The sequence below is a fragment of the Onychomys torridus genome, chromosome 4 (genome assembly GCF_903995425.1).
Source record: "Onychomys torridus chromosome 4, mOncTor1.1, whole genome shotgun sequence".
NCBI lineage: Eukaryota > Metazoa > Chordata > Mammalia > Rodentia > Cricetidae > Onychomys > Onychomys torridus.
This window is the reverse complement of record NC_050446.1, coordinates 139,207,589-139,223,762: the sequence shown is the minus strand read 5'-3', so window position 1 is coordinate 139,223,762 and position 16,174 is coordinate 139,207,589. Positions and strand designations below refer to the sequence as shown.

General features: G+C 42.3%; 1 protein-coding gene across 2 annotated transcripts in view; it reads right to left on the bottom strand.

The window, feature by feature from the left end:
• The window catches only part of Ncoa6 (nuclear receptor coactivator 6), an 80,752-nt gene extending 64,659 nt beyond the window's left edge, over positions 1 to 16,093 (bottom strand). For both annotated transcript variants that reach the window (XM_036183271.1, XM_036183272.1), the window contains exon 1: positions 15,891 to 16,093. The gene's annotated coding sequence lies outside the window, so the exon portion shown is untranslated. The remainder of the gene's footprint in view (positions 1 to 15,890) is intronic.
• Positions 16,094 to 16,174: the final 81 nt, after the last annotated feature.

Genomic DNA, 16,174 nt, shown 5'->3' with positions numbered 1-16,174 from the left:
TTGACTCAAACTGTATTAGTCTAATTGAAAAAGCTGAAACTAAAAGGGCTGAAAAACTTACTGAATTCTCTAGAAAATAACATCTTTTTAAAAAGCTAGAAATATGACCTTCCATGGTAAACCATTTCTCTATAATCCCTTAAAATGACTATGCAAACCCAAAACATATTCCTAGACACAAGTAAAAAAGTTCTAATCATCTTACTACATGAAATCCACTATTAGTTATGATCTAATCACTAAGATTAGTGTCTGTTACTGGACCATCTGTTGAAATTTAGGTTTGTACCATTCATTGATGGCACAGACCACACTGTTTTAGAGGAAACCCATTTTTAAAAAGTACTTAATGGTTGTCCTTCTCCTTAAGGTTCAAATTTTCACTTATTGGTATAGGATTTCCTCAGCACATTGCTGCTTTGTCTGACCAAGTTGCAAAAGCCCTTTTCAGCCTGGCACATTAGGTAACTGAGTACTGAGCCCAGGCTTGGGTGGAGGATATTTCTTCCCACAAAGTTAAGTATGTGAGCTTCTTGTTGAATATAAACATGCGGCCTTACTTTGGTGCTTATACCTCATTTGGTATATATTAATAATAGCTGCTGTTAATTAATTTCCTTTGGATGCCTTTCAAGAAATTGCCCTAGATGAAAATAAAGGATAATGATTCTGTTATGATAGTCCAGGGACTGAAAGATCAGCAACATGTCCCTGTTTTCATGATCTGCCAAAATCTTTCCTGTGTGGAATCTGATGTCTTTCCAGTGTTGCCCTGGCTGTATTAGTAAGATCCCAACTTATTTAGGCATTTGATTCTAGCATGTAATATACAATGCAGGCATTAAAAAAGATTTACAACTGGACGTGGTGCTGCACACCTTTAATCCCAGCACTCGGGAGGCAGAGGCAGGTGGATCACTGAGTTCAAGACCAGCCTAGTCTACAAAGTGAGTTCCAGGACAGCCAGAGCTACACAAAGAAACCCTCTCTCAAAAGACCAAAAAAAAAAAAAAAAAAAGCCAAAACAGAACAAAAACTAAAAAGATATTTACAACTGTAAGCAATTTTTTGTTTTGTTTTGTTTTGTTTTCAAGACAGGGTTTCTCTGTGTAGCTTTGTCTTTCCTGGAACTCGCTTTGTAGACCAGGCTGGCCTCGAACTCACAAGAGATCTACCTGCCTCTGCCTCCCAAGTGCTGGGATTAAAGGCGTGCGCCACCACCACCCAGCCTAGCAATTTTTAAAATTTTATATTTATTACATTTGTGGGCATACACACAAAAACAGGAGTCAAACGCAGCTTCTTGGTAACCGCCTTTTCTCTGGTAGGCTCAGTGCTGGTGGCAAACATAGGTGCGGCTCTTTTAAGGGGCCCTGCTACCAAACACTTAAATGGGGTTTATGAGCAGCAGGTGGCAGTGTATATCCAAAAACTTCCCAGAGTTGGGGCAGTAAGTGTGGCCCCCTGGTACCTTCCGCCTTGAGGCTAAGATTTCAGGGAATTAAGGGAGAAGCCAGCCGCCAACCACTATGCATTAGCACCATTTATTTACTAAGCTGAGCAGTGCCAGGGTCAGACAGCAGTTTAAGATTCATCTCATGTGATCAAAAAACAATACAGATGCTCAGTAAAAACAGATCTAGACAAATAAAATCTCTAAGCGGGTTATAGTGTGTTTAAAAATATACACAGACTTGGGAGAGAAAAGAAAAAGTCACAGGTTAAAAAATAGTTCAAAAATAAGTCCTTATGCCAGGCGGTGGTGGCACACACCTGTAATCCCAGCACTCAGGAGGCAGAGGCAGGTGGATCTCTTTGAGTTCGAGGCCAGTCTGGACTACAAAGCGAGTTCCAGGACAGTCTCCAAAGCTACAGAGAAAAACCCTGTTTTGAAAAAATCAAAACAACAACAACAACAAAAAAAAAAAACTATGTATTTGCAATAAATACAATTTTTAAAAATTTCATGGGGATAATTGTTCTTAAACACAAAATCAAGAAGAATTGCCTTGACAAAACTAAGGAAAAACACCTGAAGACCATTATTGGTCATAATTTGAATGAGTATTCACAATCTGAATACAGTCCCACTGTGGATAAAGCCAATAAGCTTTCATGAAAGAGAAAAGTTAGTAGATGACTCAGTCAGTAAAGTGCTTTCTGTTCCAGTTTGAGGACTGAGTTTGGATCTCTAGGACTCTTGTAAAATGTTTGGTATGAGGGATGGAAAAATGTTAAAGAGCACTTATTTCTCTTGCAAAGGACCCAGGTTCAGTTTCCAACACCCACACAGTGGCTGACAACTATCTGTAACTCCAGTTCCTGGTGATCTAATGCTTTCTTCCGACCTGCAAAGGCACCAGGCAGGCAAAATACTCCTGCACATAAAAACAAAAATAAAACCATGAGCACACACCTATTGTGGTTTGAACAAGATTGTCTCTTGCTGTGGGATGTTCTCTATGTTAAATGTGTTGCTCTGATTGGTTAATAAATAAAACACTGATTGGCCAGTAGCCAGGCAGGAAGTATAGGCGGGACAAGGAGAGAAGAGAATTCTGGGAAGTGGAAGGCTGAGGCAGAGATGCGCTGACAGCCGCCATGATGAGAAGCAGATGTTAAGATACTGGTAAGCCACGAGCCATGTGGCAAAGTATAGATTTATAGAAATGGGTTAATTTAAGATATAAAAACAGGGCTGGAGAGATGGCTCAGAGGTTAAGAGTACCGACTGCTCCTCCAGAGGTCCTCAGTTCAATTCCCAGCACCCACATGGTGGCTCACAACCATCTGTAATGAGATCTGGCACCCTCTTCTGTATACATAATAAATAAATAAATCTCAATATATGTATACACACACACACACACACAGCTAACAAGAAGCCTGAGCCATTAGGCCAAACAGTTTAAATAATATAAGCATCTGAGTGACTATTTTATAAGTGGGCTGTCAGGACTGGCGGGGATTGGTGGGACCTGGAGAGAAAACTCTAGCTACAGTCTCTCCCAAGTCTCATTAGGTCCTCAGTTGGGAGCTGTTTGAAGAGGATTAGGAGGTATGGCTTTGATGAAGGAAGTATTGTCACTGGGGGCAGGCTTTGAGGTTTCAAAAAACTCATACCATTTAGAGCTTATTTCCTTTGCCTCCTACTTCGGGTTCAAGATGTGAGACTCTCAGCTGTTCCTGCTGTAATACCTTTGCTCTGATAACATGGACTCTAGCCCTCTGGAACCCTAAGCTCAATTAAATGCTTTCTTTTACAAATTGCCTTGGCCATGATGAAATTATAACAACAGAAAAGTAATACACCTATAACCCCAGTGCTATGAGGGAGAAAGAAGAGGATTCCCTGGGGTTCACTGGCCAGCTGGTCTAGCCAATCTGTGAGCTTCACATTAAATTGGAGACCCTGTCTCAAAATAGTAGTAGTAGTAGTAGTGGTAGTATAAGTGGAGAGCAATCAAAGATGACACCCAATTTGACCTCTGGCCTCCACATTGGCACATACACCTGCATGTAGTACATATGCATTTATGTGCTCGTGAGCACACATGGCACACACAAGCATCCATGCATGTGCATACACACACACACACACACACACACACACACACACACACACACGCTCACACAGGGAGAGGGGGATCTATCATTACCTTGAATAGTACACAGCCTTTTTTACATGTTTCCACTAGTCATATATTTTTCAAATTTATGTGTTTGAGTGTTTTGCCTACATGTTATTTATGTGCAGGATGTGTGTGCCTGATGCCAATGGAGAGAGAAGAGGCTATCAGAGGTCCTGAAACTGAAGTTATGAACAGTTGTGAGCTGCCATATGGATACTTGGAACTGAACCTAGGTCCTCTGTAAGAGCAGCAAAAGAGCTCTTAAAACCACCAAGCCATCACTCTAGCTCACATCAGTCAGAGCTTTTAAAGAATATGGAAAAGCTGAACAGGTTTAGAGAAAAAACAAGAAATAAAGGACAGCAAAGAGAAGTTTGAAGAAAAGTCTGTAAGAAAATGAAACAATGATTATCAAAAAAGCTACTTGCCAGTGCCCACAGATGACTGACCTAGAAGAAAGGCTTACTGGGCTATAGTTAGTTGGGCACCAGATATAGCACGAATCTTAAAAGGTCTTATTAATAAAAACAAACCTGGGGCCGGGTATTGGGGTGAACGCTGAAAGATCAGAGACAGACACGCCACAGCTAACCTCACCTCACCAACTTCTCAGATGATCTTGTTTCCTCAACTGGAAGCCTCTGTGTCCTCACCAAATGGATTTCAGCTGAACTGCTGCTAAAAGCCTAAAAGCTCAACAAGACTCTAGTTCCTGGTCCTCAGGCCTTATATACCTTTCTGCTTCCTGCCATCACTTCCTGGGATTAAAAGCATGTGTCACCATGCCTGGCTGTTTCCAGTGTGGCTTTGAACTCACAGAGATCCAGACAGATTTCTGCCTCCTACATGCTAGGATTAAAAGCATGTGCTACCACTGCCTAACCTCTATGTTTAATATAGTGACTACTCTGTTCTCTGACCCCCAGATAAGTTTATTGGGGTGCACAATATATCAACCACAATTGTTCTTCATAAGAAGGGCTTCTTCTTGACTGTCCTAACGAAGAATTACTGGCATGAGCAAATGACAAATGTGTTAAATCATTGACCCTCTATTTTGATTCAGAGTGTTTACTTATCCATGATCTCCTGATAACTGTCCCTAAAACTTGAATCAGTTACCCAACACTTAAATCATCGCCCACTATTTAAAAATTCTGCAGTGACATCCTGCTCCCAAACACTGTCCAGCCACCACCAAGCCACCAACATGGAAATGTCCTAGACCTGGTGCCTATGCCACCAACAAACTGCTCTGGCTTCATCTCTACACAACACAACGTACCAGCGATCAAACACCTCACCATTCAATTACCTAAACACGCTTTAACCTTTCTATGTCCAGCATTCCCTTGATTCATCTCCCCACTTGTCCCAATCTTACTCTTTATTCATTTATTTAGTAAATTTTTTGATTGTGTATATGTGTTCATGATGTGTGTGGGACATGTGTAATGGTGTGAATGTGGAGGTCAGAGGACAACTCTGTGGAAAGCAGCAAGCACTTTTACCTACTGAGCTGTCTTGCTGGCCTACTTAGTCAATTTTAATGTACTAGCTCTGTGCCATCTCAAGTACTACCTATAAAGAGATGAATCAGGGGTTGGGAATTTAGCTCAGTCGTAGAGCACTTGCCTAGCAAGCGCAAGGCCCTCCTGGGTTTGGTCCTCAGCTCTGGAAAAAAAAAAAAAAAAAAAAAAACTTTTAAAAAGGCCAGGCGGTGGTGGCACACGCCTATAATCCCAGCACTCGGGAAGCAGAGCCAGGCAGGTCTCTGTGAGTTCGAGGACAGCCTGGTCTACCAAGTGAGTTCCAGGAAAGGCACAAAGCTACACAGAGAAACCCTGTCTCAAAAAACCAAAAAAAAAAAAAAAAAAAAAAGAGAGAGATGAATTGTGTCCTTCCAATCTGTTTAAGCCTTTATTTCCAGAAAGGGACTTCATTCGGAATAGGAAACTAGTTAAGATGAGGTGGTATCAGAGAAGGCTATTAATCCAATGATTCTTATTTTTCCTTTTTTTTCTTTTTTGGTTTTTTGAGACAGGGTTTCTCTGTAGCTTTGGAGGCTGTCCTGGAACTTGCTCTGTAGACCAGGCTGGCCTCGAACTCACAGAGATCCACCTGCCTCTGCCTCCCAAGTGCTGGGATTACAGGCGTGCGCCACCACCGCCCAGCTGATTCTTATTTTTCTAAGGACATTTGGACATAGAGACACTGGGCTAGCTCCACGTGACAACTAAGGAAGAGACTAGAACGATCTGGTGGCAAAAAGAAGCACTGAAAACTGATGCAAACTGTGCAGGGCGGCACAGGTCTCTAGTCCTGGCGTTCAGAGGCTAATGCAGAAAGACAGAAGGAGTTTACCCAAGTCTGAGGAACTATGAACTTGTCGGCACCCTAAGTTCAGAGTCCAGCTTAGGTTTGGACCTCCAAAACCGTAAGAGAATAACCTTCAGCTGTTTTAAGTCACTGAGTTTGCTTCTCTGTAATTGAATCCCAAGAAAACCAATACGCCACCTTTTCCACAAAGCCGCCTCTTAACTTTCCAAGAAGTAATCTATTTTCCAAATTCCCACAGCACTGTGCTGTTCTGTGTCCAGAGATGGTCTTGTGATGTAGTCCAGCTGAACTGGAACTCACTATGTGGCCTACAATAGCTTCAAACATGTGTCCTTCCTTCTCCTGCCTTAGTCTACCGAAGGCTGTGACTCTTTCCCTCCTTTATGTTCACAGGACCTTTCTAGATGAACTGTTTCTGGAAAGGAGAAACTATTGATGGCCCTCTGTACCTGAGGGTACTGCATTAAAAAGTAGAAAATTACGTTTGTACTGATTTTTTCTTTTTATAACTCTCTAAATAATACAATATAATTAGTTACATAGTATTCATACTGTATTAGACATTATAAATAATCTAGAGATAATTCCAAGAATACAGGAGGATACAGAGGTTAAAAGCAAATAGGACAGCATTTTTATAGGGGACTTGAGCATCTCTGAGTTTTGGTATCTAAAAGGATCTGAAATAAATCCTCCATGGAAACTGAAGCCCAAACATACTCATACCCTGTTGATGGCTCTCAACACCTGGCATGCATTCACAACACCTGGCATGCATTCAATATATACTGACTACCAGTCACATTCCCCACCCTCAACACACTTATTTTCATCTGAATAGTTCTGAATGCATCATCTCCACATATGCTGGCAAGTTAAACACAACACAAAAACTTTCTCCTGAAAATTCTTATTTTTTGTTTTCTTGGTGCTGGGTACCCAAGCCAGGCCCTTCAACATTCCCAACAACCACTCTACCACTGAGCTACATATCCAGCCCAAGGACACTATTTCTTATGAAACATTCCTAGATTCATAGCTACTTGTTATGTAAATACACAGAATATTGATATATACACATACTGTTCTCAGCTAATGTCTACAATGGAAAAAGATGTTTAAAAATATCTGACTTGGGAACTACTTGATTTGCCTTACTCTCTTCTCACTATCTAGGCCAGGCTTGGTAGGAAATAGAAATCCTCCTGCCTCAGGCTCCTGAGTGTTAGGATTACAGGCATGTGCCATGGTACCTAGTCTTGGTTTTTCTCTTAGTCTAAGTAAAATGCAGTTTACCTAGAAATCTTCCCCACTTTGCTGACATTTGGTGACAAAGGTACTTTTGAATTTCTCCAACTGTTTAAATTCTTTAAGTCTATATTTTATAGAAAGGCCACAGAGTTACTTTCATAAAACATTAAATAAATACGGAAAAGGAAATGGTGAGATGCTCAACAGGTAAAGGCAATTGTTGCCAACCCCAACAACTTAAATTCAACCCCTGGGAGCCACATGGTAAGAGAAAACAGACTCCTACAAGTTGTCCTCTGACCTCTACATGTGCGCGCGCACCAAAATTAATAAATAAATGTAATTTTTTAAAAACTTAATAATAGGGCTGAAGAGATGGCTCAGAGGTTAAGAGCACCCACTGCTCTTCCAGAGGTCCTGAGTTCAATTCCCAGCAACCACATGGTAGCTCACAACCATCTGTAATGAGATCTGGAGCCCTCTTCTGTACACATAATAAATAAATAAGTCTTTAAAAAATGGTTAATAAAAAAAATATAGGAAGGGACTTAATCTAATGAATAATTTCCCAAATAGTTATCTGATTCAGAAATTCACCACTATTTCTTCCCATGAGACCTCTGATCTTTAAAAAAATGTAAATAACTGGGCAGTGTGGGATAACTATTCAACAGGTTTAGTATTAGTAAAGGAGACTGCTAATGAGAACTTCTGTTGCCTTTTTGTGTGCATACTGGGGATGCTGATGTAAGACATTGATATATACAGAACATAAATGCCTATTTATAGTGTAAGTGCCCTTCAAATTTGGTGATATCTAACTGACACAGACTAATATTAATGGCTGATCACTATTATCCTAAATGATACAGAATAGAAAATCTCTCACAATTATGTGTTCTAGTTTGTATATAAAATACAGCATATCAAGCTGTACGTTTGCCATTTATCCCTCCACCAATAAGACTTATTGCCTTTATGTACTTGTCCACTTATGGCTGTAGACATTTATTAAATATTTCCCTAGTTATTATCGGTGTGTGTGTGTGTGTGTGTGTGTGTGTGTGTGTGTGTGTCTGAGGAGCACAAAGGGCTGTCAGATCTCCTGGAAATGGAGTTACAGGTAGTTGTGAGCTGCCTGATATGGGTGCTGGAAATCAAACTCAGGTCCTTTGCAAGAACAATATACATTCTTCCTTGCTGAGACATTGTTCCAGGCCTAGAAATTAATTAACTCAGCAAATATTTGTTGAGCTCCTGGGCACCCACCATATGTATTTTTTAGATTAAATTAAAGTAGAAAAAGATCAAATATTTAAAAGATAAATATGCTAGATTACACAGTAGGTAGAATTTGGAGCCACTGGCAAGGAAGAGGAGAATATAGGAGCAACTCCTAGCCTAACCCTCAAGAAGCACCCAATCTGCTGCACAGGGAGGGAATACATCAGCTCCAATGGCTTCCCACTCTCCCTGAGTTGATCCAGTACTTCACAAAAGGGCTTCTTTTCCTAACAGACAGCTTTCATTTCAACACTAGAAACTTTTGATGGCTTCCTACTGTTTAGTCAATCAAGTCAAACTCTCCAGCCTAAAACAAGAAGAAATAGAACATTCAAAGTCTTCCACAAACCAGGTGTGTGGCATACACCTGTAATCCCAGCACTCTGAAGAGAAAGCAGGAGTATCTCAAATTCAACACTAACCTGGGCTCCATAGAGAGAAGCTGTCTTAAAACAAAGCAAAACAACAACAAACACAACCAAAAAAGCCAACCACGGTCCGTCAGCAAATGCACAAATTAGGAAGACAGGCTTTGCAACTAGACTGCCTGAATGCAAATTTATTATCAATTGTTACCTACATTTCTTGCTTTAGTTTATAAAAAGGAATTTTAAAAATCAGAGGCTTCTTCACTAAGTTATTATGAAGATCAAATAAAATACACCTTGTGAAATGCTTAGCACCTATTTAGCAAATCGTAGGCATGCAAAATAGGAGCCCTACCACTCCTTTTTTTTTTTTTTTTTTTTTGGAGGGGGGGTTGAGACAGGGTTTCTCTGTAGTTTTGGAGCCTGTCCTGGACTAGCTCTGTAGATCAGACTGGCCTCGAACTCACAGAGATCCACCTGCCTCTGCCTCCCAAGTGCTGGGATTACAGGCATGTGCCACCACTGCCCGGCTACCTACCACTCTTACCATCCCCTCAGCATACACCACTCTACTCATGATTCATCAGTCTGTAAAATAGTGTATCATCTTCAAGTATGAAGATTCTCACCATTCCTGAGGCTCTATCTCAGTTCCACAATACATTACAGACACTCATCACACAAATTCTGCTATATTCATCTTGGTATCCTGTAGACTCTGCAGTGTGAGTTCTAGCCAGTTTGTGGCATACATGATTGTTCTTAATAAAATAAATGTTCAAAGAATGAATTCCTGCTTCCTCTCTCTTGTGGACTGTCAAGACAGCAGCTCCATAGCACAAGTATAAAGACCTCTTTTGCAATGTTTTGTAAAGCTGGCTAGCAAGTTCTCTATCACCACCAGTGTGGTAATTTCTAATATAGCACAGTACCCAAAGCACAGTAGATGCCTAAATATCTAGGGAGTTGAACTGAATTTCACTTCATCTTACAAATTAAATTCTCATTTTATTCACTGTGTTCAAGTATAGCTAGCTTTTAAAATACATTTTATTATTTAACCTGTCCATAAACCTTATCCTATTTGCTATTTCTTGGTTAGAAGAGACAAATATTCAAAATTCCAAAAAAAAAAAAAAATCAGAAAATCAAACGTCTACAGAACCATAAAACAAAGTAAGAGTATTGCAGAGCATGAAGAACTAGAAAATACATCTGCCTACAAGTTTTGCTGAGTTTTTCTATGAAAGAATATGAGCTTGGTGTGGACAGATCTTCCAAGTTTTCAAGACAAGTCAGAAATTCACAAGTTTGTGTAAAATTTTAAAGACACAACCAAGAAATTCCTTCCAATCATCTCCACCTAGCTCTCAATCATTCTGAATTAACCTGAGAGCCAAATATATGTAACTATTTAATTATGATGAGTCCCACTCTGTGCCAGGTGCTGGAGAATGAGACGTGAACGGTAGCTATAAATAGCAGCTAACATTTATTGAACATTTTGTAGGTGCTAGACACTGTTCTATGTTACAGGAATTAATATAACCCTTTTAACAACTCTACTAAGTACTATTATCTTAATAGTAAAGATGAAAAAGCTAAGGCACAAGCATTATATAAATCTGTTCCAGGTCATGCAATTAGTAAACAGCAAAGCTGAAATTAGGACCTCAGATTCCACCAAAAGGCTTACAATTTGAAAGCAAGTGCTATTCAGTATTTGGTATTGATATCACTGATTATACATAGATGAAATAATGAAACTGAATCTATCCTCATGCCACACACACACAAAGTGGATCAGAGATCTAAAAATTAAAGGCAAAACAGTTGAAATTCTAGAAGATAATGTACACAGTAACTTAAAAAATCTTGGGGGAAGAAAAGACTGATAAAATTGACAGTAAAATTCCAAGCTTTTAGCAACCTTAAACAGATTTATTTTATTTAAATACTTACATTTTATGTGTATGAGTGCTTTGCCTAAATTAATGTATGTGTACCACATGTATACAGTACCCCTGGAGACAGAAGAGGGAATTGGATCCCGGAGATTAATGTCTGTGTACCACATGTATGCAGTACCCCTGGAGACAGAAGAGGGCATTGGATCCCGGAAATTAGACTGCTGCAAATTGCAAAGTAGGTGTGGGAAACTGAACCCGGGTCACATACAAGAGCGCTGAGTGCGCTTAACCACTGAGCAACCCTCCAGAACCCTCCCACTTTTTTCTTCATCGCTAAGGTTCAAGTCCAAGGCACTGAGCATGCCAGGCAAATTCTGTCATTCAGCTATGAAGTCTCAACTTTCAGAGTTGTAAAATATATAACAAACTGGGAAATGGCATCTATAATGCATATATACAAGTGTTAATAATTAGAATATGTAAAGGAACACTTAAAAAATAATAAAATAGGAAAATATATAATCTAACAGAAAAAGTCCTAGCTGGGTCTAAATTGTGTAAACCTAACACTATCACAGTAACCCACTCAGCAGACTCCGGGAACAGTCAGTTTGCTATCACTGAACAATTAAAAAAATATTCAGGGGTCTATGTCATGTTGCAGGTACACTGAGCAAGATGGCAATTCTCCACAGTATAGAAACTGGATAGCAAAGTAGAAGTTGAACATCTAACACATCAAAAGTAAATCAAGGGTTAACAAACATTTGTAAAAGGGCATTTTCAACTGTGTGAGCTGATATAAATTCTCTGTCACAACTGCTCTATTCTGGAAACCTCAGAGCCATAGATGTTACACAAATGAGTGTGGCTATACTGCAATGAGACAATTCTTTACAAAAACAGGTGGTTGACAAGATTTGACCTATGATCTAGTTGGTGAATCTTAACGTGGGAAGCTGTAATTCCTACACTCTAGGAATACTTTCTGTATCTTATCCTACTTTTTTTTGTTTGTTTGTTTTGTTTTTGTTTTTCCAGACAGGGTTTCTCTGTGTAGCTTTGCGCCTTTTCCTGGAACTCACTCTGTAGTCCAGGCTGGCCTCGAACTCACAGAGATCCGCCTGCCTCTGCCTCCCGAGTGCTGGGATTAAAGGCGTGTGCCACCACCGCCTGACTTATCCTACTTTTTATGTCAGCTGACACCTTGAATTTTTCTAAGCAAAAACTATACTATACTTAACAGCTTTGAAATGGTTAAAAAAAAAAAAAAAACAACTTTCTAGCTTATTATCTGTGACAATTTTCCATTCATCTTTATTTCACTGAAAAAAAAATGTTTTTTGACAATCATCATCCAAACTAAAGTTTAAAAATGCTCCCTTATCACTCACAGTATCAGTTATCAACTCTGCTCAATATCCACTCTCTGAACCTTAATTTAGGTGCTTTTTATTTCTTTACTTTCTCTTCAGTCTATCCTCAATAAACTCAAAAGAACATATATTGTGCTGGGAAGCTAGCTCCGTCCTTAAAGTTCTTGTCTTCCAGGCATGAGGACCTACGCTCCATCCTAGGAACCAATTAAAACAAAATAAAACAAACAACAAGAAAGCAGGCATAGCCGCACATACTTGCAATCCCAGTGCTGAAGAGGCAGTGACAGGCAGACTCCTGGGGTTTGCTGGGCAGCTGGCCAACCCTACTTGGCAAATTCCAGGCCATCAAGAGACCCAGCTGATGGATGGACAGACGGACGGACAGGTATGTGGGTGGGTGTGTGGGTGGGTGATAGATGTAGATGTATGCCAAGTTAAACAGTATCTAAGAAATGATCATGGAGATTGAACTCTGGGTTCTACATGTATGAGCACACATGCACACACACACACAAAGATCACCCATTCATCTTTTAAAAAGTAAACCTTGTCATATATTCCTCCTTTCAAAAGTCTTGTCTCCTCACCTGAGGAGGACTCAGGCTAAACTCCTCAGTCAAGTCTTTAATAACCTTCAACCTTCCTCATCTTGTCTCTGACCATACTTGCACATATATTGTGCTCCACCTTATTCAAGGTACATGTCTTTGAAATTAAAGTTATCAGATCCTTCACTTGTGCTGGTAACTGAGTATATACAAGGCTTGGAAGATGGCTCAGGTGGTAAAGTGCTTGTCCCACAGGGGCATACAGACCTGAGTTTGGAACCCTACTCCTTACATAAAGGCAGGTCCAATGCACATCTGTAACCCCATTGCTGGAGGGTAAAGACTGGCAGATCCTGAAGCTCCTTGGCTAGTCAGTCTAGCTGAATCAATAAGCTCCAGGTTTAGTGGAAGGCCTTGTCTCAAAAAATAAAATGGTTGGGATGGTAAAATGGCTCAGGGGGTAAAGACACTGCTGTCACATAAGTGGAAAAAGAGAAGTGATCCCCACAAGTCCTCAGATTTCCACACACATGGCCCCACACTCACACGCATACACAAATAACCAAAGAACAGAGAATAAAATGTCAAGGTTAAAAAAATAATAGGGTAGAGAAGCAATCAAGAAAGACACCCAAACTCAACCTCTGGTCTCCACATGCATATACACATACTCGATTAGGGACTGTACATGCACACAAGCACATGGTGCAAAGGGGATAGTTCAGTGTTACAGTGTTTATCTAGCTTGAACAAGGCCCTGAGTTCAATCCCTACCACCACATTCCCAAATAGGTAAGTATACAGATACATCAGCATAAACAATTTTTATACTTAGTAACTATTTTAATGTAATTGGTTTTCTTTGTAATCAATGTAGTTTATTTTATACAATTAAAAATATCATTTTGAGACATCCATGCTACAAGGGCCATGGCACACATAAGATCCACCCCTCTGCATTAGAAAGACTCAGAAAACATCCATGAATATACATGTGGTGTTGAAAATCCTTACAAATTCTTTTAATTAAAAGTCCCTTCCCATTCCTTTTGTGCTGGGGATAAAACCAAGCACCTTATGTTGTATCCTGGGCAGATACTCCACCATTTAACTACAATGCCAACCCCTGAAAGTCTTTTTTTTCCCCTCTTGAGACAGGGCTTTTTACTCTATAGCCCCGAATGGCTTCAAATTTGAAGCTCTCCTGCCTCAAGCCTCCTGTGTGCTGAGATTATAGATATGAGCTACCATGCCTAGCTTCTAAGGTTTGTTTGTTTGGTTTCTTTAAATTATGTGGAGTCCTGTATTGTCTGTCATTCCTTGGTATATCCATGGACAATGGATTCCCAGGACCTCCTAGAATATCAAAATCATTATATAAAGTGGTATAGTACTTGCATGTCCCCTATACCTGTAACACCCAATATAATGTAAATGTCATGTAAACAGATGTTAAGCTGTCTAGTTTAGGGAATAATAATAACAAGAAAAAATAATAGTGACAAGAAAAAACCTGTATGTTTAGCACAATATAATTTTTTTAATTGAATGTGTTCCAATATAATTTTTTTTAATTGAATGTGTTCCAATCCTTGATTGGTTGAAGCTGTAGATGCAAAACTCAGGGACATTAAAAGTCAACTATATATCATTGGCTGATTTATCTCATAGTCCCTTTGAACTCTGAATTCCCTATTGTAACAGAACTTCAATTAAAGTGACATGATGGGGACCCTATGTCTCTACCATCGTTCTTTTTTCCTTTCAGGTTTCTTTGTGTTCTTTTGCTGTGCAATAAACATCTGGAAGAGGGGAGCATCTTTTTAAACTCTAGAAACGTTTTTTCTTAATGCCTTTTTTTTGGGGGGGCACCAACGGAGATCTAGAAAATACCCAATAACTGATTATCTATACGTTTTTATATCCCACTCCGCCTCTGTACTGACAAACTTGTTCAAACAAAAATTGACTCTCAGTTACTATATGGTGCTGTCTGACTTAACAAACTCCTTTAATGTGTTGAATCGAGTAGCAGAAGGCTACTTCCAGGAGCCCCTGTCACCAACTCATACTCTTGGGAAATCAGCGACCTTTCTTCGTCTCCGGCTAAAATCACTACTTGATCTGAAACCATGACATGATCTCTAAAGCCACCGTAATTTTTACATATCCTTTCTTCAGCCTTCTAACTAGTTTCAACAAGACCTTTCAGATGACCTCCCCAGGTGACCCTGTTCTTTAAGTAGCGGCTGTCCCCTTCCAGGAAACACACTTTGGGTCACCGCCCCCAAACAGCCGGGTCCCTCCTTTTAAAGACAACTACTTAAACTGATGGAGGTTCTCTCCCTTCCTAACCAGTTCCACTCTGTCTGTACCTTCTGCTGTCCAGCGCCTACATCCAACCCTGCCACCCTTTCTTTCCTCATCAAGCTCTTCCCTTTTCCTGTTGCTGCCTCCAACAGGACTAGAGGTTCCTCGGGGCTCCTAGGTCCTGAGACCCTTGGGAGTCATAACGACTGGCCATTCAGCGCCAGGACCTTTCCAGCCTGATTCCCGCGTCAGCACCCCACTCGGATCCCCGCGTCCGCAACCCCCATTTCTAAGCAATCGCCTCCTGTGCACGCAACAACTACTCCAGCCCTGACAGCCAGCACTTAGCCCCCAAGCCGCCTCCCCTACCCCTGGGTGCCACTCTGGGGCTCGGAATACTGCGCACGGCCTAACCCAACTCCACGGCCCTGCCACCCCCCAGCCCACCAACCCCAACGCCGGTCCCGTTCGCTCCGGGGGGGTCTTTTCTCCGCGCCCCCAGCCCCGACCTCACGCCCCGCTGGTAACGGGCTCCAGGGCCGCAGCGCCACCCCGCGCAACCCCCGGCCGCCCTGCACTCTCGCAGAGCCCCGACCCCGCACCCTCCCCACCGCCGCCCCGCCGCTCCCGCCCGCGCCCCGCCCGCAGGCCCCGGGCCCGCTCCCCAACATGGCGACGGGGACACGAGCGCGGCGGCGGGTGGGGCGGCTGCGGGCCCGGGCCGCACTCGGGCCGAGCTGCACGGCCGCCCGGCGCCATCTTCGCGCGCCAGGCCCGGGCGGCGCCTCCTCCCCACGAAGCTAGCCGGGCCCGGCCCGGGACGCTCGGCAGGCCCACCCCTTACGGGCCAGCGTCGCCGTCGCCTCACCTGAGCGCGGCCCCGGCCCTCCCGGGCGGGCCTCGCAGCGCCGGCCCGGGCCGTGCGTGCCCGGCGCCCTCGGCGCGTCCGTCCACCCGTCCTCGCGTGCGCCCGTCCGTCCGGCCGTCGGCGCCCGGCCGCCCGCAGCCCGACCCGGCAGGGCCTCAGGGAACCGGTGGGGAGGGGGGGGATGGGCCGGACCGGGCCGGGGAGGGAGGGGGAGGGAAGGAGAGAGGGAGGGAGCGCGGCGGGGGCGGGGCGGGCCCGAGGGGCGGGGCCCTGTCCACGTGACC